Source organism: Bos grunniens, chromosome 14 (genome assembly GCF_055505025.1).
Source record: "Bos grunniens cultivar Pamir isolate PY7600 chromosome 14, Bosgru_T2T1.0, whole genome shotgun sequence".
Classification (NCBI taxonomy): domain Eukaryota; kingdom Metazoa; phylum Chordata; class Mammalia; order Artiodactyla; family Bovidae; genus Bos; species Bos grunniens.
The window spans coordinates 52,321,764-52,346,116 of NC_141178.1; the positions used below are offsets into that span (position 1 = coordinate 52,321,764).

A 24,353-nucleotide genomic window follows, 5' to 3' on the forward strand; every position below is an offset into this window, starting at 1 on the left:
TTTTGGCCATGCCTCAAGGCTTGTGGGATCTTAGTTCCCTAACCAGGGATTGAACTTGAGTCCTCAGCAGTAAAGCGCCAAGTCCTAACCACTGGATGGCCAGGGAATTCCCCTTACCGCTTTTTTTAGAAACTGAGCTATAACTTACACAGAAAAGTGCACAAATTTTCAGTGTGTCCAGGTATAAACCTGTAGAACCTCCATCCAAACTAAAATATAAAACACTTAAAGAATGCCAAGAGCTCCTGTGAGCCTCCACCCAGTCAATATCCACGCTTCATCCATCTAAATAGTACTCTAACTTTTGCAGTCTATCACATCTGCAGGCTGTACGTACTTTTTTGGGTCTGACTTCTTTCACTCAACGTTGCCTGTGAGATTCATTCCCATGATTTGGGAATCACAGCTCTTTTTCACTGATGTGCAGTATTTTGCTATGATACTCTACCACAATTTACTTACCCAATTTACTAGGGGTTTTTGTTTTATTTTTTTGAAGTATATAGTTAATTTACAATGTTGTGTTACATGATTTACTGTTTGTGAACATTTGGGTTGTTTCCATTTTTAGCTGTTACAAATAAAGTTGCTGAAACAATTCATGCACATAACATAGCAAGGTACACATAAGAACTAATTTCTCTTGAGTTTATACCCAGGAGTAAGATTGCTAGATCATAATATATACAGATACATAGCTAAATCTTTAATAGAAACTAAGTTTTCTGAGGTTGTTATACCAATTACACTCTCCAAAGCAGATAAATAAACGAGCTCTAGCTGTTCAACAATCCCTCGTATTGTCAATGGTCAATACTTGGTACTGTCAGTCTTTTTAATTTTAGTAGGGGGTTCTTCACAGGTTTGGGGGGCATATTTTGATACCTTCCATTGAGAAGTTTTTTTGCTCATTTTTTAAGTGAAAAGTTTTTAAAAAATTATTCTTGTGAGGAAGAGAGTCTGCACTACAGATGAAGATTAGGAAGCATGGCTTAGAAAATGTAACCTAAGAGTGAATGGGCTAACTCATACAGAGTAAGAAATGAAGCCAGGATAGACATCTCAGGAAATACCTGAAGATCAAGCAAAGGTCAGTGCGAAAAAATATGCAAAAGAGGTAACGAAAAATGTGAGAGATACTGTCACCAAAAAAATAAAAGGAATTTTCAATAAGGGGAATGTTCAACAAGGATGTTAATCAGAAAACATGGAAAAGAGGTCACATAGGTGGGGGCCTCCTCCAGCTACCGTTTACTCCAGACCCCTCCACTGTGCTCTCTGGAAGCCTGTTTGAATGAAGGTAAGTGTTTCCTCCCTCACCGAACTGAAACTCGGCTCTCCTTGTAGAATGCTGTGTCAAAGGGTCCAGTACTTGCTTATTCTCGCTCACTTTACATCCAGGCTGTTTCCAATCAGTCACTGCTCTTTGTGGTGGTGGTGGTAGTGGTTTAGTTGCTCAGTCATGTCCAACTCTTTGCGACCCCAAGGACTGCAGCACGCCAGGCTTCCCTGTCCTTCACCATCTCCCAGAGTTTGTTCAAACTTATGTCCATTGAGTCGGTGATGCTATCCAACCATCTCTGAATTACTGCTGTTAAGTTCTTTTCAAAACTCTCCCTCAAAGGCAAAACTAAAGAGACAACAGAACAGATCAGGGGTCACCAGGGACTGTCAGTGGAGGAACAACTCCACTGTAACAACTACAATAGGGCACAAGGCAAGCTTTGGAAAAATGCACATAGTCTATATCTTGATTGTGGTGGTGGTTACATGACTGTGTTCAAAGAAATCTACCAAAAGGAGTGAATTTTGCTGTGTGCAAATAGTGCCTTCATTTAAGAAACAAGCAAAAGCAGCTCTCCTTAGGAAGCACTGCTTGACCACCCTCTGTTCCTCATGAGGACTGACTTAAGGGCGCTCGAGCATTCCCCATCACTCAACTATGAGTCCTGAGTCCTCTCTTCTCCAAGCCCTTCCCTAAATGGAACTCTGCACTCTGGACTCATCAGCACTAGTACATCATAAACACATATTCTTGCCACTGCTGAGTGGTTATAATATTTACAATAATGCATCCAATACACCACTGTTTGAGTCTATTTACATAAAGATCTAAGACAGGTAAAACTAAAAGCAAGCTAATCACACATTGTGAATTCTTTTTCAAAGTTTTTTTCCTAACTGTTGTGGAGACAGAGGTAGTGACTGATAGTAGGCCTGACTGCAGGATTTCAGTGGATGCTGGCCAAGCTGTGTTTCTCAACAGACAGACAGTTGGATGTGCTTACTCTGGGAATGCTTATCAAGATGCTGCACACTTACATACTTTTCATAATGTAAGTTACGCCTCAAATAAAAGTTTTAAAAACACATATAGCTTTTGATTAAATTACTTAACTTTCAGGAATTTTTTGCAGAAATAAAAGCATTACACATAGAGAACATAAAAGTATTTTCTGCAGTGCTTCTTCTATTCACAAAACTAGGATCAATTTTAAATGTTCATCAATAAAACACCTGTTAATTACAGTATATGCATATTACAAAGCTTTATGCATCTATAAAAAGTGAGTTACAGTCTATGTAATGACTTGATAGTATGATACAGGAGAGTAATATACTATGATTTCATTTCTGTAAAAGACAAAAATCTTCAACCTTTTCATTTATAGAAAGATGTACATCAAACTATTGAGAGAGATTGATTCGAGATGGCAGAGTAGAAGGACGTGCCCTCATCTCCTGCAAGAGCACGGATATAGCTGTTGAACAACTATCGACAGAGGAGCTGGAACCAACCAAAAAAAGGATACCCCGCGTTCAAAGACAAAGGAGAAGCTGCAACAAGACAGGAGCAGGGGCACAATCATGATAAAATCAAATCCCATACCCACCAGGTGAGTGACTCACAAAACGAGGGAACCATAACACCAAAGAAGTTCTCCCCCTGACGTGAAGGTTCTGAGCCTCCCATCAGGCTTCCCCGCCAGGAGATCTGACAAAGGGATTGGAAATCCCCGGGGTACCTGACCTTGAAGGCCAGCAGGATTTGACTGTGGGACTTCTACAAGACTGGGGGAAACAGACTCCACTCTTGGAGGGCACACACAAAATCTTGTGTGTACCAGGACCCAGGGGAAAGGAGCAGTGACCCACAGGAGACCGAACCAGACCCACCTACTGTGCTAAAGGGTCTCCTGCAGAAATGTGAGGTGGCAGCGGCCCACAGCAGGGACAGAGGCACTGGCAGGAGCAGTTCTGGGACGTGCCCATTGGCCCTATCACAGAGCCTATAGACTCTAGGGCTGGGTTGCTTCAGGCCAAACTAACAGGGAGGGAGTGCAGCCCCACCTCTCAGCAGACAATTGGATTCAAGTTTTATTGAGAGTCCCAGGCAGGATAATCACCAAGGAGGAACACATCAAGACACAGTAATTAAACTGACAAAAACTAAAGACAAAGATAGAAGGAACAAGGAAAAAATGACAAATAACATATTAATACAAGGGAACTCCCTTAAGGTTATCAGCTGATTTGTCAACAAAAACTCTACAAGCCAGAAGGGAATGGCACAGTATATTCAAAATGATGAAAGGGAAGAAACTACAACCAAGAATACTCTATCCAGCAAGACTCATTCAGATTTGATGACGAAATCAAAAGCTTCACACACAAGCAAATGTTAAGAGAATTCAGCACCACCCAACCAGCTTTACATCAGGCTATTAAAATTGGCCAGAGCAGGGAGAATTTTTTCTTTGTATGGTTTGTGCTGCTTAGAACAATGCTACAAAGCATGTTTTACTTTTCATTTAAAAACAAAATCTAGAAGTTACAAAATCCAAATATCACAGCTTTCACTCAGACACTCCTTGCACCATATGGAGACCTTCAGTCTCCCTCCCCTGAACTTGCGGTCATCCTAGTCAATCCCTTCCCACCTTCACTTTCTTCCGCCTCATGCAGCCCCACATCTGAACCATTGCTTTCTAGTATTTTCAGTCCCTTTTTCTACCGTTTTGTTTCTTCAGCAAGCCAGAACTTGGTAAGCACACCAGCCTACACTTACGAAATTGGGCTGTAGGAAAATGACTAAATCTCACATCTTGAAGTTGCTACAAATGTACTACCTCTAGTTTCAACTAGGCCTTCCCTGGTAGCTTGGCTGGTAAAGAATCCGCCTGCAATGCAGGAGACTCTGGTTCAATTCCTGGTTGAGGAAGATGCCCTGGAGAAGGGATAGGCTATCCACTCCAGTATTCACAGGCTTCCCTGGTGGCTCAGACAGTAAAGAATTCGCCAGCAATGTGGGAGACCTGGGTTCCATCCCTGGGTAGGGAAGATCCCCTGGAGGAGGGCATGGCTACACATGCCAGTAATCTTGCCTGGAGAATTCCATGAACAGAGGAGCCTGGCGGGCTACAGTTCACGGGGTCACAAAGAGTCGGACATGACTCAGGGACGCAGTCAGGGCAGTCTTACTTTCCTGCTCTTCCCCTCCTCCATTCTCCAGGGCAGCTATTTCTAGCATTCTCCACGCTCCCCAAATCTCTCTAATTCTAGCTCCGTCATTTCTCAGATGACCAAACTTACTATTCAAATAAGAAAAGTCATCTGACAGGAAATCCCTCAATGACCTCACACTCCACATGCCGCAAGCGCAGCATCTCTGTATCCACACCTGTTCTGTCCCCCTAAACCTGTTCGCCCACTCTCTCCTGTACCTCCTTCCAACCAAGTGCTCAAGATCATACCCACCCCTCCACTCACAGGTCTCATGACATCAGCTATACCCTGTATTACGTGGATTCTTTTTCCTGTTAACGGCAATCACATGCTACCTTCCTGTTTCTCCCATTTTCTTTCAAACCAAAGAAAGCAAAAACTGAACATGTTAATTTTCCTCCTAAATGTGTCCCCTGCCTCAGACAATGGCACCCCAGTTGTTCTTTCTGTTTCATTTCCTACAAGCAGTTCTATTTCCCTTCTAAATATATCAAATTCCATTTCTGCTGCTCCTCCTGCTCTTCTGAGTCTGTATACTGTAAAAAATCTAACAAGATTACGTGCACCACCCTTTCCCCTGATTCTGCTATCCCTTTCTATCCATTCTCAATACAAAGTACTTAGGACTTGAGCTGTTTCCCTATCCTCTGCATTTTTCATAATCTAATCTTTGATCCAGTCCCATAGATAATCTTAGAAATTCAACATGCTTCCTGGACTACTGCTAGCTTCTACCAATCTTTTGTTTCAGTTTAGCTCTCACCTCCTCCAAAAGGGTTTTCCTGATCAACCAGTATTAGGGCCCTCCTGTGTGTATTCTCCTACACAGCACATTAAAACAATGTATCTAAACTGCCTATCTCCTCCACAGCACTTTAATCACCTCAAGTGCAAAGACTAGCTTACTCATCATAAGACCCCAGCACTCAGCAAACTATATAGAATACAACAGTTGCTCAGTTAATACTTGAATATTAAACGAAAGGCATCTAAGCCCCAAGCCGGTGCCTTTTCTATACTGTCTCAATTGTAAACAGATATCTTAAGAGGAATTTTACTTCTATTTATATGTGAACTAGGCTAATTTCAGACAAATTCTCCTCCTGCTGAGAACAAGTAAACTAGTGGAACAAAAAAAAAAAAAAAAATTTTTTTTAATTAACTATTTGAAAGCATTAGAGAACTATCAAGGCAGAGAAATATCACCAAGCCAACAGTTGGTGCTTTGATAAAAGTAGTAAAAAGAACTGACCTCTAAATGAGATTTACTGAGGAGAGAAAAGGCACACGTTACTAGTAACAGGAATGAAAAAGGGGACATCACTATAGCTCTTAAAGGCATGCAGAAAATCATAAAAGGCAAAACAAACCCGTAGTGTAGGGTGTTACCATGGTGGTTACCTTTGCACGGGATGGGTAACAGGAGCAAGGCAGCAAAAGGAGTTTTCCAGAGGGTGGGCAACTTTCTAGTTCTTAAGCTGGGTGGTCACTGCATGGATGTTTGCTTTGTGATCATATATTGAGCTGTATTATTTATGTTTATCCATCTTCCTGTGTTACACTGTGTGTTACACTTCACAATAAAAAAGGTTTAAAAAAGATGGCTAAGAATCAGGCTGCACTTTGTTTTGATTGGTTTGTTTCGTTTGGTTCTGTGTGTGTGGGTAAAATTTGACTTCTAGAATTATATGATGATAGTATAGGCTTAGAATCTACTCTGGCTAGACTAGACATAGAAATACAATGCAGTACTACAGCGGGGTTGGGGGGAGGATGAGAGCTGGTAGAAGAGAAAATCAAAACTGAATGAGAAATAGATAAACACTGAAAACAGGCTTTCTTTTCCCTCCACAAATACTACAAAAATATATAGTAGCACACAGGTAGACCAATTAAAAGTGAAGTGAAAGTGAAAAATCACTCAGTCTTGTCCGACTCTTTGCAACTCCCATGGACTGTACAGTTTAGTTGCTCAGTCGTGTCCAACTATTTGCGACCCCATGAACCGCAGCATGCCTGGCCTCTCTGTCCATCACCAACTCCTGGAGTTCACCCAAACCCATGTCCATTGAGTCGGTGATGCCATCCAACCATCTCATCCTCTGTCATCCCCTTCTCCTCCTGCCCTCAATCTTTCCCAGCATCAGGGTCTTTTCAAAAGAGTCAGCTCTTCACATCAGGTGGCCAAAGTATTGGAGTTTCAGCTTCAACATCAGTCCTTCCAATGAACACCCAGGACTGATCTCCTTTAGGATGGGTTGGATCTCCTCGCAGTCCAAGGGACTCTCAAGTCTTCTCCAACACCACAGTTTAAAAACATCAATTCTTCGGCACTCAGCTTTCTTTATAGTCCAACTCTCACATCCATACATGACCACTGGAAAAACCATAGGCTTGACTAGACGGACCTTTGTTGTCAAAGTAATGTCTCTTCTTTTTAATATGCTGCCTAGGTTGGTCATAACTTTCCTTCCAAGGAGTAAGCATCTTTTAATTTCATGGCTGCAATCACCATCTGCAGTGATTTTGGAGCCCGGAAAAATAAAGTCAGCCACTGTTTCCCCATCTATTTCCCATGAAGTGATGGAATTCTCCAGGCCAGAATACTGGAGTGGGTAGCCTTTCCCTTATCCAGGGGATCTTCCCAACCCAGGGATCAAACCAGGTCTCCCACATTGCAGGCAGATTCTTTACCAGCTGAGCCACAAGGGAAGCCCAAGAATACTGGAGTGGGTAACCTATCTCTTCTCTAGCGGATCTTCCCGACCCAGGAATGGAACCAGGGTCTCCTGCAATACAGGGGAATTCTTTACCAACTAAGCTATTAGGGAAGCCCACAATCAAATCAAATAAAATTGTTTCAACTAATGCAGTGTATGTTTTTGAGATAGTTATGACTTTTAAAAAAGTTATTAGCAATAGCTTCACAAGAAACCTGCTAGCAGGGATAACAAAGTTGTCAGTAAATTTAAAATGCTAAAAACTTTAAAAATTACAAGAGTACATGGAGTTTATTTTTATAAGATCTTTGTGAACTATTCACAGAAATGGCCACTTAATTATCTTTACAATGTAACAGAAGAGTGTGACCACTTTATACTGGGAGTCTAAAAAGATTAACAGAACATTCTTAGTTACTGGATTGGCCAAATTACTGGAATAATGTTTCCTTTTTTTCAGAAAACTTACTAAGAAGTCAGGTAAACCAAATCAGTGTACCCCAAAGGGCAATCTACATTCTGGGTACAAACAATGATGCAAAAGAAAAACAAGGGCCATGAAGTAAAAAACAAAAACTTAATCAACTTAAAATTACTGTACTTTATTTTGATGGGAATTCCTTGCAGTCCAAAGGTTAGAACTCTGTTTTCACTGTCGTGCCCTCAGTTCAATCCCTGGTTGGGGAACTAGGATCCCGCAAGTTATGCAGGGCACCACCCCCCCAAAAAAAGTTACTGTCCTTTGAGAACATATCCTTCTTATGTTTCTAGTGTGAAAATGTTTTTTCTTTTAGGACACGGGGACAGTAGATGAATGTTATTTGCTTTTTTTTTTTTTTTTAATGCGTATTGAGCTTCCCTGGTGGCTCAGAGGTAAAGAATCGCCTGCCAGTGCAGGAGACAAAGGTTCGATCCCTGGTTTGGGAAGATCCCACATACCGCAGAGCAACTAAGCCTGTGCACCACAACTACTAAGCCAGCACTTGGGCACCCAGGAGCCACAGCTACTGAGCCCACTTGCCACAACTGAAGCCTCTGTGCCCTAGAGCCTGCGCTCCACAAGGACAGAAGCCACTGCAATGAGAAGCCCGAGTACCACACTGAAGAGGAGCCCTCTTCCACTTGCTGCAATGAGAGAAAAGCATGCCCAGTAACCCAGCACAGCCAAAATTAAATAACTAAATATTGTTAAATTAAAAAATATATAAAATGCTTGTGTGTGCATGTTAATTCACTTCAGTCATGTCTGACTCTTTGCAATCCTATGGACTGCAGCCCACCAGGCTCCTCTGTCCACGAATTCTCCAGGCAAGAACACTGGAGTAGGTTACCATGCCCTCTTCCAGGGGATATTTCCAACTCGGGATCAAACCTGTATCTTTTGTCTCCTGCATTTGCAGGAGGGTTCTTTACCACTAGAGCCACCTGGGAAGCCCCCACCCTCCCCCCCAAAAAATGTTTATTTACCATAATAAAAAGTTGTCTACCATATGTCAACAACCTACCCTACTTTCTAGAAATTAAACTTGAAATTCAAGTCTAGTGACCACAGCTATAGATTTCCCATCAGTCTGGGCTGAGACTTTAAATCAGAACACTTTACCACACTATTAAGTAATGACATAGTATTCGACCTATGCGTATGTAATTTACTGGCAGTATTTTAGAACTAATATTCTATACTAGTCATACAACATTAAATATACTGCTACATTCCCAGTACCCAACACAGAATCTGACATAAGTGTAACTTTTTTCAGTCCACAATAAATCTCATGACCTGTACTACATCTCTCAACAACAATCTATTTAGATAAGAAGCCTAAGAACATTACCTAATTAAAACTCGATGAAAGTTCTTTCAAATTAAAAGAGCTTTAGATAAGAAACTGAACTTTTGAGGGACATTTTCACTACATTTTTAGAGGATGACTTTCTCTCCTTATGTTATAAAAGAGGTTAGAGGTAATTGTATGTTTCCATTTGAATTAAAGATGTGTCATTTTCATGTAACTCTGAGATATAACCCTATTGTGAATGACACAGGAATTTCCTTAAAGTGTTATTTTAAGCATTCCCATGCAAACGAATTAAGTATTCTGGCATCAGTTTTAAAACAATCTTTTGAAAGACTGCCCAAGTATCTTAAGTGGTCCTGGACACCAGTAGAAACAAACACTCACATTACTTGGAAGTCAATAATATTTTTCACTAATTAAAATTGCTTCCTTGGGCCAAGCAAATTCATGAGAATTCATTATAAAGGTGATTTTGATAAGCTGTGTAATAATTACTGTCCTCTACATATTATGTATATATAAAACTGCCTTATGGAAAAAGTCAACAAATCATACTTTTTAAATTAAAGGTGTTTAGTTGTTTTTTTTAAATTAACAGTATTTTTTACTTTTTATTGAAATATAGTTAATTTACAATGTTGTGTCAGTTTCAAAAAAGACGCTGCATTTTTAAAAGCTAGTAAGGGTACTTGCGACCCCATAGACTGTAGCTCACCAGGCTCCTCTGTCTATGGAAATCTCTAGGCAAGAATATTGGAGTGGGTTGCCATTCCCTTCTCCAGGGGATCTTCCCAATCTAGGGATTAAACCCAAGTCTCCTGCCTTGCAGACAGGTTCTTTACCACTGTGCCATGAGGGAAGCCTAGTTACTGAAGTACTAGTTGTAGAAGAGAAACTCTAGAAGCAAACTAAATGTCCATCAATAAGGAAATAGTTAAATTCAACATACCCATTCTAAGTTTATGACCATTAAAACAAAAGAAAGGATATCTGATAAACATCTAAATGACTAACATATATGTGATTCTGTTTTAAAAAATAAAGCATAGAAATGGTGGTGAAATATTTTATGCACATGCATATACAGAAGAAAAGATCTGAAAAGATACCAAAGCTTAATATTGTCTGTGTCTGAGGTGAGGTGATGGAGTTCTCCATCTTTCTTCTGTATCATTACATAGTGAGATTATAGTGCCACATTTTGTTGCTTAAACTAAGTGGTGAAATTTGTATCAACAGTATACAATAAACATATAAAAGAAAAGATGAACAGTTGAGTTGTCAACAATTCAAAAAGTAGCCATACACTAATAATACTCATCACCAAGATTACCCAAGAAAACAAAGGAGTAGAAACTGAAGTTTACCTGGACTTTGGAACCTACTGCACCACACTGTCTCTTACTATTTTACAGACTATTTTTTTCCTCCATTTCTTTCCTTATGTCCATAAATTCACCAGTTAAACCAATATCTATTTCCTTTATATGCGTGTGCTTAGTCACTCAGCATATTACGGCAGCCCTGGAAAATTAATACACTGTGAGTCTTGCTTCATTGCCAGACTCACTTAGAGCATGAACTCCCCCTCCCTGCACAGCACTAGACAGAATGTGTATCAGCCTTCCCTGTGCCATTTTGTATTGCCTTGAGTTCCTTCTTCCTCAAATTGAACAGGGCTCATGGATATTTCTTGTTATTGAGTTGCTTTAAGTCGTGTCCAACTCTTTGCAGCCCCAGGATCTGTAGCCCACCAATCTCCTTTGTCCTTCAGTTTTCCAGGCAAGAATACTGAAGCGGGTTACCACTTCCTACTCCAGGGGATCCTCCCAACCCAGACATTGAACCCACATCTTTTTCATTGTCAGGTGGATTCTTTGCCGCTAAAGAGACCTGGAAAGCCCATTTCTTTTATATTCACCAGGTCAAATCACTAATTGTTTCCACGTCTCAGGTGAAGCCATTTTTGACAGAGCCAGCTCATTATATTCCTAGGAGACTGTGATCATGTCACTTCTTTGCTCAAAATTCAAGTTTCTTAAATTTGGCACTCAAGTTCCTTCATGTGTGAATTTAACCTTACTTTTAGACTTTTGAATTACTCCCCTATAGTAGGAATCCTAAACTCCAACTCAGCAGGTCTTCTCTACTGTCCTCTGAATAAGCCCAGCTGTCTCTCTCTGTCTCTAGTCCTTACTCTACAACTATCGGGTTGGCCAAAAAGTTCATTTGGGTTTTTCCAAAGGCTGTTACAGAAAAACCCAGAACAAAGTTTTCAGCCAACTCAATACTTGGATGAGGATAAGAAACAGTGTAAAACTGAGAAGATGAGGGATACATATTAAACTATCCAGTATATATAGCAAGTATATGCTAACTGCCAAAAGAGATAGAGACTATTCCTTGATATATTTTTTTCCCTTTTCATTTCCCCTTTAACTGGCCATATCTATAGAAAAAATTTTTAATTTTATTTATTGAACTACACTTGCATACTTTGCTCATAACTTTAAAACCAACTGTTCAGTTCAGTCGCTCAGTCATGTCCGACTCTTTGCGACCCCATGAACTGCAGCACGCCAGGCCTCCCTGTACATCACCAACTCCCGGAGTTCACTCAAACTCATGTCCATCGGGTCGGTGATGCCATCCAGCCATCTCATCCTCTGTCGTCCCTTTCTCCTCCTGCCCCCAATCCCTCCCAGCATCAGAGTCTTTTCCAATGAGTCAACTCTTCGCATGAGGTGGCCAAAGTATTGGAGTTTCAGCTTCAGCATCAGTCCTTCCAATGAACACCCAGGACTGATCTCCTTTAGAATGGACTGGTTGGATCTCCTTGCAGTCCAAGGGACTCTCAAAACCAATTGTGTTAACCTTTTATTGTTTCAAAGGGACAAAAAATACCTATCTTACTATTGTATTCAAAATATCCAGGTGTGGTTTTTTTCCCATTATGGATTTGTAGCCCAACAGAAATTTCCACAGCAGTTAGGTTTACTCCACAATTTCTTGGGACATTCAATTATGGCTAAAAGAGCAAGAATTTTGCAGTGACCTGGATCAGCAAGCTAAATTACAGCCCCCTGCTTCATACATAGAGCTTCCCAGATGGCTCAGCAATAAAGAATCCTCCTGGGTTCCATCCCTGGAGAAGGAAATGGCAACCCACTCCAGTATCCTTACCTGTGAAAACTTACAGAGGAGTCTGGCGGGCTACATACAGTCCATAGGGTCGCAAAAGAGTTGGACACAACTTAGGGACTAAACATCAACGACAAGCTTCTTACATCAGCCTGACCTCAGGCAAACTGCTTAACCTCTCTAAACCTCTTTTCCTGCTCACCTGTAAAATGGGATAATACCCATCAATACTTCATACAGCTGTTGTAAAAGTTAATGAACTAACAGCTGAAAACACTTTCACAATGCTTCATACACATCAAGGACTCGGTAAATATAAAATTATCAATACTAAAACAAAATTTATTGAATAAAAATCAAATATTACTACCACTCAAATGCAGTAAAGCTACAGACAAAACTAGATTATTTGGCCCCTTTGTTTTCAGTGATTTCGAAAGCCTGAGCACCAGGTAATGAGACAGCACCGTTGGAAAATTGCCCACATTCTCCTAACGCAAAATGCATTAGCGCCGTCTACGCCTTAAAGCGTGCCTTATTTTACTCAATCTCTCTGGGAAGCACATGATTGGAAAAGGATGACTATTGATCCTAAGAAATAAGGAAGAGAGATACAGTGATATGTCTCAGATACACGTCAAAATAATCTGTGGAGAGGGACAAGCCTAGCCATTTATTGATACTTGTTGAAACTGGGTGATGGGTACACCGAGTTCTTTACGCTAGTCTCTCGACCAGGTTTCCATAATATAACGTGCTTTTAAATGTTAAAAGGTCGATTCTTTCCCTTCCACCCCTACCTTTGGGACTAATGTAAGTCCTGGTCAAGAACACACAGTGGGAAAGTCCAAGGAGGCGAAAAGTGAAAACAGTAAAAAGCCGGTCAGCTGAGTTGGTTAAGCCACCGAGCCGCTCGGGAGGTGTGCTGCCCTCTCCGGACGCCCGAGGCCTGGTGGGGAGGTGCGCCCGCCGATCCCGGGGGACGCGCAACACCCACGGGAACCGCCGCCAAGGGCCTTCCGGACACCGGACCGAAGACGGATGAAGGCAGGGGGCAGCCGTGGGGGTGACTGGGCGGGTGGGGGAGCCCCAGCCCTCGGGGCTAGTCGGCCGAAGTCCCTCCGCTCCGCCGAAGCGCCAGCCCCACCCAAGCCCTCAGCCACCCGGCGGCCCCAGAACCTCTCCCATCAGCCGCGGCGCAGGCACCCAACAGGCCGGCGGAACCCGCCCTCATCCCGGCAACTCCGAACCGCGCTCCTTCAGCTCCCACGCTGACTGTCACCAGGGCTCCCCACCACCATCGGGCCCGGGGGCACCTCCTCGACCCCCAAGCCAACCGCTCTCCAGAGCCGCCAGCCCCACTTTACCTCGGCCGCGCGGAAGCCAGGAGCCTGCTCCGGCAACTCAGGCTTGAAGCTAGGCTGTCCCGGGGCGTTGCTGACAATCACCCAGTCTCCGCCCCGAGCACCGGCCAGCCTGACCAATCAGCGCCTAACCCGAAGGCGGGCACTGAGAGCCCGGAGCGGAAGGCGAGGTGACGGCGGGACGCGCCTGGGACGGCCTTTCTCAGTGTGCGCACGCGCGGGGCTCGACCAGCGAGTGCGCTTTCTCGTGAACCTGGCTTTTTGTCTTCACTTCTTGCGCTGCGAAGTGCTTTGTAAACTTCAAGCTCTAGGTGTGTAGGAAGACCCACATTCTGATTGTGGCCACAAATGTGGATGACCTTGAAAGAAGCTGTGAATCTTAAGCCCATATTAAGCTAACAGATGTTGAGCTCTTTCTTATCGCGCTGTGGGGACGTGTCCTCACCCAGCCTATGTTGTGCCTTCGTATCTTGGGTGTGTTTGTCTTTAGGGGAAGTGAGGGTGTGGGGTTATACAAAGTGCCTGATGGATGAGGATTTTACTGTCTTCAGTTCCAGCATCTTAGTCTGATTCATTGGGACAGGTGTGTTTTCAATAGTTGAATATCCTAGGACACTGGATTTCAAATCATTGTTATGAAAATAGCATTATGTTTATAGCTAACAATATATTAAGCTTGGTAACCTGTGTAGGACTGATAAAAGATTCATTTGTAGAATGAGAAAGCTGTCTATTTCTGTGTGAGCTTTCAAGAGGCTGTTGGTGATTAGCTGTTTCTCTTACCCTCCCATTGTAATTGACCCCAGAGGTCAGTCATCAGAGCTTTGATGTTCTTATCACGGGTGCCGGAGTCTCTCCCTGGCGAGGGCTTCCCTCCTTCAACAAGAGCATCAATTCACTTACTCAACAAGGGATTGTTGGGGGCCCACTGTGACAGTACAAAGATTTTTAAAAGCTTTGAACCACACCCTCAGTGAACCTACAGGCTAACTACACACTTAACTTATGTAACCAGATGTTATAATGGAGGCATGGAGGGGGCCTGGAAGACCTACCTAAACCTGCCCTGGGTTCTCGGGGAGACCAACAGAGAGGACTGAATGCTTGAAAGAGCAGGAGCACCTGAGCTAAAGGGGCAGGGGGCAAGCTTTGCACCATTTCAGACAGCGTTCACCTGTTTCCTCTAAGATCTTTCCAGGGTGAATTTAGTGCTAAGCTAATAAATTTTGAGGGTTTCCTTGGTGGCCTAGTTGTAAAGCGTCCACCTGCCAATGCAGGAAATGCGGGTTTGATTCCTGAGTGGGGAAGTTCCCCTGGAGATCGGAATGGGAACCCACTCCAGTATTCTTACCTGGAAAATCCTAAGGACAGAGGAGCCTGACGGGCTACATACAGTCCACGGGGTTGCAAAAGAGTTGGACATGACTTAGCGACTAAACAACGACGACAAATGAAGCTTCTGCCGAAACCCCGTGACTTGGCTCTTTCCAAGGCCCAAGGAGGGCATCTAGCACTGAGTTCACATGATCATATGTACTTTCAACTCTTTCAAAGGAAGATGTCTTAAAGACCTCCTCAGCGGGAATTGGTTAAGACTTTTTTCCATTCCAATTTCCTTTCATTCACAGTTGGCTTCATCCTGGATGCAGTGCAGTGGCTCTGGGCATTTAGGGAATCTGGGTGAGGGGAAAAGATGAATTTGAGTCACTTTGCTGGAATGGCTTCCAGGAAAGCTCCTAACCATTCTTTATTCCGTCTCATAAATGGATGTGTCCAGTGGGACCTGCCATTAGAAGTATGTAGCTGATGGAAGACAAAGAGGGTTTGAAGTGTGCTCAGCCAGAAGCTAATTCTAGGGGGAAATGCTGCAGTCATCACATTTTCAAAATTATAAGCAGAGTGCTTTATTTTTTGTTTTTAATCAACTTTATTTTGGAATAACTTTAGATTTACAGAAAGGTTACAAAGATAGTACAAAAAGTTTCTGTGTGCTCCTCACCCAGTTTTTCCTAAGGCTAACATCTTACATTATCATAAAATATTTATAAAACTGAGGAGCCAACACTGGTACAAATTCCAGACTTATTTCAGATTTTACTAACTCTTTTTCTGTCCCAGAATTCAATCCAAAGTGCCACATTACATTTAGTCGTCATGTCTTTTTAGGCTCCCCGGTCTGTTTCTCAATCTTTCCTTGTTTTTCATAACCTTGCTATGACCATGACAGTTTTGAGGAATCTGGTCAGATATTTTTTAAAATGTTCCTCAATTTGAATTTGTTGATTGTTTCTTTCTTTTTTTTTTAACCTCGTGATTAGACTGGGATTATAAGCTTTGGGAAAAATATCATATGGATTAGATGCTCTTCACATCATATCATATGAGGGGTCCATGATGACTTAATTATGCTGATGTTAAATTAACCCTGACCACCTAGACCGAAGTAGTATTTGCTAGTGTCAACACTGTAAAGTAGCATTCCACCCCCCCCACCCCCACCCCCCGCCACCTTCCCGTATTGTCTGGAAGTAAGTCACAAAATCCAACCCACACTGAAGGAGAGTAGGAGATTAAGCTCCACCTCCTGGAGTAGAATATTATCGGGAATTATGTTATTGGAAATTTTTCTGTAAAGAAGATTCATCTCTTCCTCCTTCCCCCACTTATTTACATCCAATCATTTATTATAAATATGCATGTATATATTTATTTTATACTTCAGTTTATATTTTATATTATGATTTTAATTTTTGTTGGGGGCCAGAGTGAGGTACTCCGCCCGTGGCAAAGGTCATGAGGAAGGAGGCTTGACGTACGCAAAGGCGGGATCGAGCCTCAGGAGTCCCCCTGGAAATCCTCGAGCATCTACCCCCAAAACCAGAGTCTGCCTACTTTCTGCTTTGTGCTCTCACCTACACCTCTGACTTTACGGGGCGGGGGGGCCTGTCCCCCACTACCTCTCTCTGAAAAAAGAGTTAACTTATAGCTCCAGTTAATAAAGTTCCTGGGTGTGATAGTGTTTCAACCTACAAACTCCTTTGGAAGTCCTCTAGCCTGCCTGAATAGGTTCTTCCGGCCACATGTGATTGCTCAGAGCCTCCCAAATGTGAGAGGCATGAGATGTTCTAAACTGTCTAAATACAGATTCCTTTGAGCAGTTAAAAGATTGATTAGAAATTGTATTGGTGAAGGGTTTTTCACTTGTTGGGCCAATGTTTGCTGCTAAGTCTCCATATCCCTTACCTGCTGTGTCCCTTGCAGTGTATTGATTAATATAATTGGTGTAAGTAGTAGCTTTAATGTTTGTAACCTTGGACCCTTGAGTTAATTCTTTTCTTGATTGAGCCCACCACACCTTTGCCCTATAGGAATGCAACTTTATCTAATGCTTTTGGAGGGTGGCTCCTGACTTTGGAATAATCACCTTTAGAGAAAAATAAGTTTCTTAAAATGTTAACAGGCCTCCTGGCCAGAAGATGATGTAAATCACCTGAACTTTTGCATATGATAAGTTTGAAAGTCTGGCTTCGATTAGGATCAGGAACTGCTGTCCTTGCATGACTCTACCCCTTCCCCCATTATCCTCTATGCACAACTTAAGGTATAAAAACTACTTTGGAAAATAAAGTGCGGGCCTTGTTCACCGAAACTTGGTCTCCCCATGTCGCTCGCTCTCTCACTCTGGCTGAGTCTCCATCTGGAGCGCGGAACCCACCATGCTTACTAATTATGCCTGGGCTTCTAAGATCCGACCGGGGAGGCCTCAGTGTCTCCTCTCCTTCGGGAGAACGGAAGGACGCCTGCAGCCTACGTAAGTGGTGCAAGCTTCTTGTCTTGAAGTTTTATTGGTCTCCCGCGTAAACCAGGCTACTCAGCCTCTTTTCTCCACTGAATTTTCCTACTGAGCTATCCTCATTCTATTACTCTTTACATCTCTAATTAATATCTAATTGAAGCTATTGTATTCTGATCCTCGCTGACGCCGTCCCCGCTTCGAATACCCTGGATCAGCCAGGGCTGGACCTCGGCAAATTTTGTTGTTCAAATTTTTCCATCTTGACCATTGGAACCTTTGGGGTTGGCTCATGTGTCCTTTTTGTTTTTTGATCATCATCTTTTTTTTTTTTTCATCATCTTTTTTCTTGAACTACAAGAAGCTCCAGGCTGATCTTGTATTTTTCCCACCCCAGCATTAGAGTTGCCATTTCTCCCTTTCTTCAAGGAGTCCTGGAATGGTATTTAGGAACCAAAATCTAGATACTGGATGTACTTGTTGCCCCGAGGTATCACTGATACTGGCTTCTCTTAGTGGACATATATTACTGCCTTATTTTTTAATTCTTTGTTTACCTCTCTGTGATAGGCAACCTCTAAGTTGGCCCCCATAGATTCCTGTCTGGTATTCATGCTGTTGTGTCATTTCCTCTCCTTGAGTGTGGGGTTGGACCTAGTGACTTCCTTCTAATGAATAGACTACAGCAAGAGTGATATGATATCCCTTCCAAGATTAGGTTACAAAAGGACTGTGACTTGCTTGCTCTCTCTTGATCTCTCCTTTGGTCACTCTGAGAAACCAGCTGCCATAATGTGAGCTGCTCTATGAAGAGGTCCACGTGGCAAGAAACTGAGGAAGGCCTCTGACCACCTGTACATCAGCCTGTAGGAAACTGAATCCTCTAACAGCCACATGAGAGATCTTGGAAAAAGATCCTCTCCACCTTGAGCCTTGATATGACTGCAGCCCCACTGACACCTTGATTGCAGCTTCATGAGAAACCCTGAGCCAGAAACATCCAGCTCAGCCACACATGGGTTCTTCATGCATAGAAACTACAAGATAAATGATTATTGTGTTAAGTTGCTATGTTTTGAGTAATTTGTTAGAAAGCAATAGATAACTAATATAATTTCTGACTCTTCATAAGATCAGTTCAGTTCAGTTCAGTCGCTCAGTCGTGTCTGACTCTTTGCGACCCCATGAATCGCAGCACGCCAGGCCTCCCTGTCCATCACCATATCCCGGAGTTCACTTAAACTCACATCCATCAAGTCGGTGTTGCCATCCAGCCATCTCATCCTCTGTCGGCCCCTTCACCTCTTGTACCCAATCCCTCCCAGCATCAGAGTCTTTTCCAATGAGTCAACTCTTCCCATGAGGTGGCCAAAGTACTGGAGTTTCAGCTTCAGCATCATTCCCTCCAAAGAAATCCCAGGGCTGATCTCCTTCAGAATGGATTGGTTGGATCTCCTTGCAGTCCAAGGGACTCTCAGGAGTCATCTCCAACACCACAGTTCAAAAGCATCAATTCTTCGGCGCTCAGCCTTCTTCACAGTCCAACTCTCACATCCATACATGACCACAGGAAAAACCATAGCCTTGACTAGATGGACCTTTGTTGGCAAAGTAATGTCTCTGCTTTTCAATATGCTATCTAGGTTGGTCATAACTTTCCTTCCAAGGAGTAGGCGTCTTTTAATTTCATGGCTGCAGTCACCATCTGCAGTGATTTTGGAGCCCAGAAAAATAAAGTCTGACACTGTTTCCACTGTTTCCCCATCTATTTCCCATGAAGTGATGGGACCAGATGCCATGATCTTCGTTTTCTGAATGTTGAGCTTTAAGCCAACTTTTTCACTCTCCACTTTCACTTTCATCAAGAGGCTTTTTAGTTCCTCTTCACTTTCTGCCATAAGGGTGGTATCATCTGCATATCTGAGGTTATTGATATTTCTCCCGCCAATCTTGATTCCAGCTTGTGTTTCTTCCAGTCCATAAGATCAGTGGTTCTTAAATTTCACTGTGGAATTTTTTTTTTTTTTTTTTTTTTTTGGCGCATGGGATTTTAGTTCTCAGACCAGAGATCAAACCCATGCCACCCGCTGTGGAAGTTTGGACAGTTAGTAATACCGGACTGCCAGGGAATTCCCAGGAATTTGTTTAAAAATGCATATACCCAAGCTCCTTTCCAGATTCTTATGTGATTGCTCTGTATAACTAAGTTTAAAACTGTAGAAGGTTACAGGGCAATCCATTTGGGGATTTTAGAAGAAAATAGACTTCTCTTTTTAGTCTATCTAATCCTGGAATTCTTGACTCAAACAAATGGCTTTGCTTTCTTGGCAGAATCCAGAATAACTGAAATTTCATCTGCTAGTTGAAATATTTATTGAATAGAGGAGAAAAAAAAAAAGAGTTCATTCTTACCCAATGTGCAGCCTTGAAAAAATACCTTGACCTTTACATGCCTCCAGATTCTTAACAGGAAATTAAAGGATTATAATGCCATTATTAAGGCAAGGAGATTTATCCTTATTAAGTGTATGTTAGGGAATAAAAAGATGACCAAGGCCAGTTGTGGGCCAGTTTCCATGTAGAGATTTAACAACAAGTTAGGTTCCTATGCATTCATATTGGTTGATGGTAAGGCAGAATTCTGTTGTATTGATAGAAAGACTATGGGCTTCTAAGTCAGACAGACCTATATTCAAATATGCTCCTGCCACTACCAGCTATGCAGCGTTGGACAAGCCAGCCAGCCTCAGTGGGTCTCAATTTCTTGACAGTGGGGAAAAGAGTCACCTTCAAAGGGTAGTCCTGAGGACTAATTGTGTAACGTTTGTAAAATACTAAGGGCAGGGCTTCTCTGGTGGTCTAGGGATGAAGAATCCACCTTGCAATGCCAGAAACACCAGTTGGATCACTGATCTGGGAAGATCTCACTTGCCGTGGAGCAACTAAACCCATGTGTCACAACTACAGAGCCTGCATGCCTGGAGCCCTCACTCTGCGACTAAATAAGCCACCGACATGAGAAGCCCACGTGCTGCAGCTAAAGAGTAGCCCTCACTTACTGCAATTAGAGCAAGCCTTCATGCAGCAATGAAGACCCTGTGCAGCCAAAAATACATACATAAATAAACAAGACCCTTTCTCTAGTTTTCCTTTTTTGACAGCTCTGATTGCCTGTCTATAAAAAATATATCACACTGAAATGGGCCTCAAGAGTTCCTGACTTTAGAATCGAAGAAAACCTAGCTGGTAAAAGACTACTGGGTAAGGCAGTGAAGTACCCATGATAGGAACACTTATAAAGGGCAGCTGGATGTGCTTAGGAGAAGTGCAGCTACAGGACAGCTGCCTAAGGATAATTGATGGGATAGCATTATCTCACAAGAGGGAAGAGTTAAAAGTTGCAGATTAATGCCAGATAGTTCAGTACTCTTAGCTTCAAGGCTCTGGTTACCATAAAAGGCAGATATTGTTAATGGAGAATAATGTTTAAAACAGCTTCCATCGTGTAAATCTCAGTACAAACGAATGTATTTTACCATGGTGCCCAAGGAAGAATTACTGAGCTATTCTGATTTAATCATATATTTTTGGATATATTTGGTTGTTCTGAGCCTTGAAACTATTTTATTTTTCTCAGATCAGTGTACAAACCCATCTGATGTATGGTATGTCCTAAAAGATGTGTATCCAAATAGATCAAAAAGTCACTGCCTTCCAGAGACTGTAATTGTGATATTCCTTTCTCTAAACCAGATTTGGGATAGACACTGACCCACAGAGCTCTTTTTTTATGTATTTAAATCATGCTTTGTTTTAAAAATTGTAATTATGGAAAATGTTGAACGTGCACAAAAGTAAAAAGCATAGTACAATGAATCCTCAAATATTTACCACACAGCTTCCCACTCCTATTGGTTTCATTTATACTCTTTCCTGGCCTCTTTGATTCTTTTTTCTTTTTTGGAGGTGATGCCAGAGAATGAATCACAAGGCCTGATACAAGCAAACTCTTTGATTCTTTTGAAGCTAATCTCAGCCATGTCATTTTAACCATAAATATTTCTGTGAATATCACTAAATGATAAGGAGTCTTTATTTTATTTTTATTTATTTTTGTTATTTATTTATATTTTTGGTCACACCATGTGGCTTATGGAATCTTAGTACCCCGAAAAGGGATAGAGCCAGGCCCCTGGCATTGAAAGCACTGAGCAAGTGTCTTTTTAAAAACATATCTATACTATTATCGAGGCTTCCCAAGTGGCTCAATGGTAAAGAATCTGCCTGCAATGGAGAAGACATCGGTTCAATGACTGGATCAGGAAGAAGCCCTGGAGAAGGAAATGGCAATCCACTCTAGTATTCTTGCCTGGAAAATCCTGTGGGCAGAGGAGTCTGGAGAGCTACAGTCCATGCAGTCAAAAAGAGTTGGACATGACTAGGCGACTAACACACACATCTATCTCCTTTTATTTTCTGTAAACTGCTGATTAGATACAAAGGCTTGATTTGATTCAGGTTCATTTTTTTTTTGGCCAGAATACTTCATTTGTGGCCATGTACACTTGCATCAGAAGCTACATAATGTTCATGTGCTTCTTTTTTGAAACATTAACAGCTATTGATTACCACTGCCTGGATCCATGATGTCATTATAGTTTGCAAAAGGGTGATGACTGCTTCCCACATGGCTCAGTGGTAAAGAATCCACCTGTAATATAGGAGCCTAGGAGCCATGGGTTTGATTCCCGGGTCGTGAAGATCACCTGGAGAAGAAAATGTCAACTCACTGCAGTATTCTTGCCGGGGAAATCCGGTGGACAGAAAAGCCTGACAGGTGAGAGTCTGCTGCTACTGCTACTGCTAAGTCACTTCAGTTGTGTCCGACTCTGTGGGACCCCATAGACGGCAGCCCACCAGGCTCCCCTGTCCCTGGGATTCTCCAGGCAAGAACACTGGAGTGGCTTGCCATTTCCTTCTGCAATGCATGAAAGTGAAAAGTGAAAGTGAAGTCGCTCAGTTGTGTCCGACTCTTAGGGACCCCCTGGACTGCAGCCTACCAGGCTCCTCCATCCATGGGATTTTCCAGGCAAGAGTACTGGAGTGGGGTGCCATTGCCTTCTCCGAGGTGAGAGTCTACGGGGTTGTAAAAGAGTTGGACACAACTTAGCAACTAAACAACAATGATGATGTGTTATTATCCCATTTCATTTATTAACTAATTGGTTACCTTAAGGCATGTTTGTAAAGAAAGGCAGATTGATGCTTGTTTCTTAATATCTACCAGTTTTCAGACTAATTATCGCGCTTCAGCTATTTTGTTACCCTGAAGTGTAGCACGTTTCAGAAAGGCAGGTTTAATGCTTGGCTTGATTTAATGCTTGTTTTAATTATCTATATAATGTAGTTTTCAGAAAAATGATTTGGTTTTTTCAAATTCTCCAAAAGTGACTGATGATGTTTCTTTTTGTTTTTTCTCCCCAGTATTCAAGTACTCCTGGGACTTCTCAGGTGGTTCAGTGGCTTACTCTGTGCTTCCAGTGCTGGGGACGTGGATTTGATCCTTGATCCAATGGGGAATCTGCATGCCACAGGCCGTAGCCAAAACAAAACAAAAACAACAAACCAACCTCCCCCTCAAAACAAGCACTCCTGAATTTTTTGACCATAAATTAGCTTTTATTAGATCTTTTCTATATAGTATATTTTTAAAGAGAGACATGGGACTAAATGTACGTTTATGGAATGTCTTCTAGATACTGGTCTAGATGCACTGATGCATTCACTTATACTATTTTATCTGATTACAATAGCAATTTTGGAAAGCAGGTGCCATGACCTCTGTTTTTTAGAAGAGACTGAGGCTCTCAGCAGCAAGGTGAGGAGTACAAAATCATACAGCCAGCACGTGGTCAAACTCAGATTTGTCTGAACCACTTGGCATCTTGTAGCTTTTTTGAATGAGGTTGTACAGACACTGAGCCACTCAGTGGGGCTCACTGGTTGCCCCACCAGCCTCCAGCCTCTTATATGTCCTCAGAGAGTTTGGTGACCTCCAGTTTGTTGCTCTCATACTTAAAAAAGTAGTTCCTTGGAACTGCTAAATACCCCTGTGCCTTTTAACCTAAAACATATATATTTTTTTTCCAGGAACTTAAACTGATTTTTAGTTTTTAAAAATTTTTATTGGAGTATAGTTGATTTACAATGTTGTATTATGTTCACATGTGCAGTCCAACACATAGATTTTTCTTTGTGGTTGTTCAGTTGCTCGGTCGTGTTTGACTCTTTACGACCCCAAGGACTGCAGCATGCCAGGCTTCCCTGTCCTTCACCATCTCCTGAAGTTTGCTCAAACTCATGTCCATTGAGTTGGTGATGCCATTCAACCATCTCATGCTCTGTTGCTCCCTTCTCCTCCACTTTATTACAATATGATTTTACTTACTGCAAATTTGTCACGTTATATATAAAACTATACTTAACACCTGCCCCCAGTAAAGTTCATTTCAGTTCAGTTCAGTCACTCAGTCGTGTCCGACTCTTTGCGACCCCATGAATTGCAGCACGCCAGGCCTCCCTGTCCATCACCAACTCCTGGAGTTCACTCAGATTCACGTCCATCAAGTCAGTGATGCCATCCAGCCATCTCATCCGCTGTTGTCCCCTTCTCCTCCTGCCCCCAATCCCTCCCAGCATCAGAGTCTTTTCCAATGAGTCAACTCTTCCCGTGAGGTGGCCAAAGTACTGGAGTTTCAGCTTCAGCATCATTCCCTCCAAAGAAATCCCAGGGCTGATCTCCTTCAGAATGGATTGGTTGGATCTCCTTGCAGTCCAAGGGACTCTCAGGAGTCATCTCCAACACCACAGTTCAAAAGCATCAATTCTTCGGCGCTCAGCCTTCTTCACAGTCCAACTCTCACATCCATACATGACCACAGGAAAAACCATAGCCTTGACTAGATGGACCTTTGTTGGCAAAGTAATGTCTCTGCTTTTCAATATGCTATCTAGGTTGGTCATAACTTTC

At 42.3% G+C, this 24,353-nt stretch overlaps 1 protein-coding gene and 1 long non-coding RNA gene across 9 annotated transcripts in view; one reads left to right on the top strand and one right to left on the bottom strand.

Moving 5' to 3' along the window:
• Positions 1-13,605, bottom strand: part of MTFR1 (mitochondrial fission regulator 1) — a 60,001-nt gene extending 46,396 nt beyond the window's left edge. For 3 of the 8 annotated variants that reach the window (XR_015140803.1, XM_086336801.1, XM_086336807.1), the window contains exon 1: positions 13,534-13,605. The gene's annotated coding sequence lies outside the window, so the exon portion shown is untranslated. Of the gene's footprint in view, positions 1-1,320; positions 1,631-12,208; positions 12,369-12,966 lie in introns of those variants that run through there. The other 5 variants (XR_015140804.1, XM_086336802.1, XM_086336805.1 and 2 more) reach the window with 4 other exon arrangements.
• Positions 13,606-13,635: 30 nt separating this feature from the next.
• Positions 13,636-23,048, top strand: LOC147359431 (uncharacterized). Its single transcript, XR_015140807.1, has 3 exons — positions 13,636-13,841; positions 21,942-22,160; positions 22,808-23,048. It is a non-coding gene; the product is annotated as an uncharacterized LOC147359431 (long non-coding RNA).
• Positions 23,049-24,353: the final 1,305 nt, after the last annotated feature.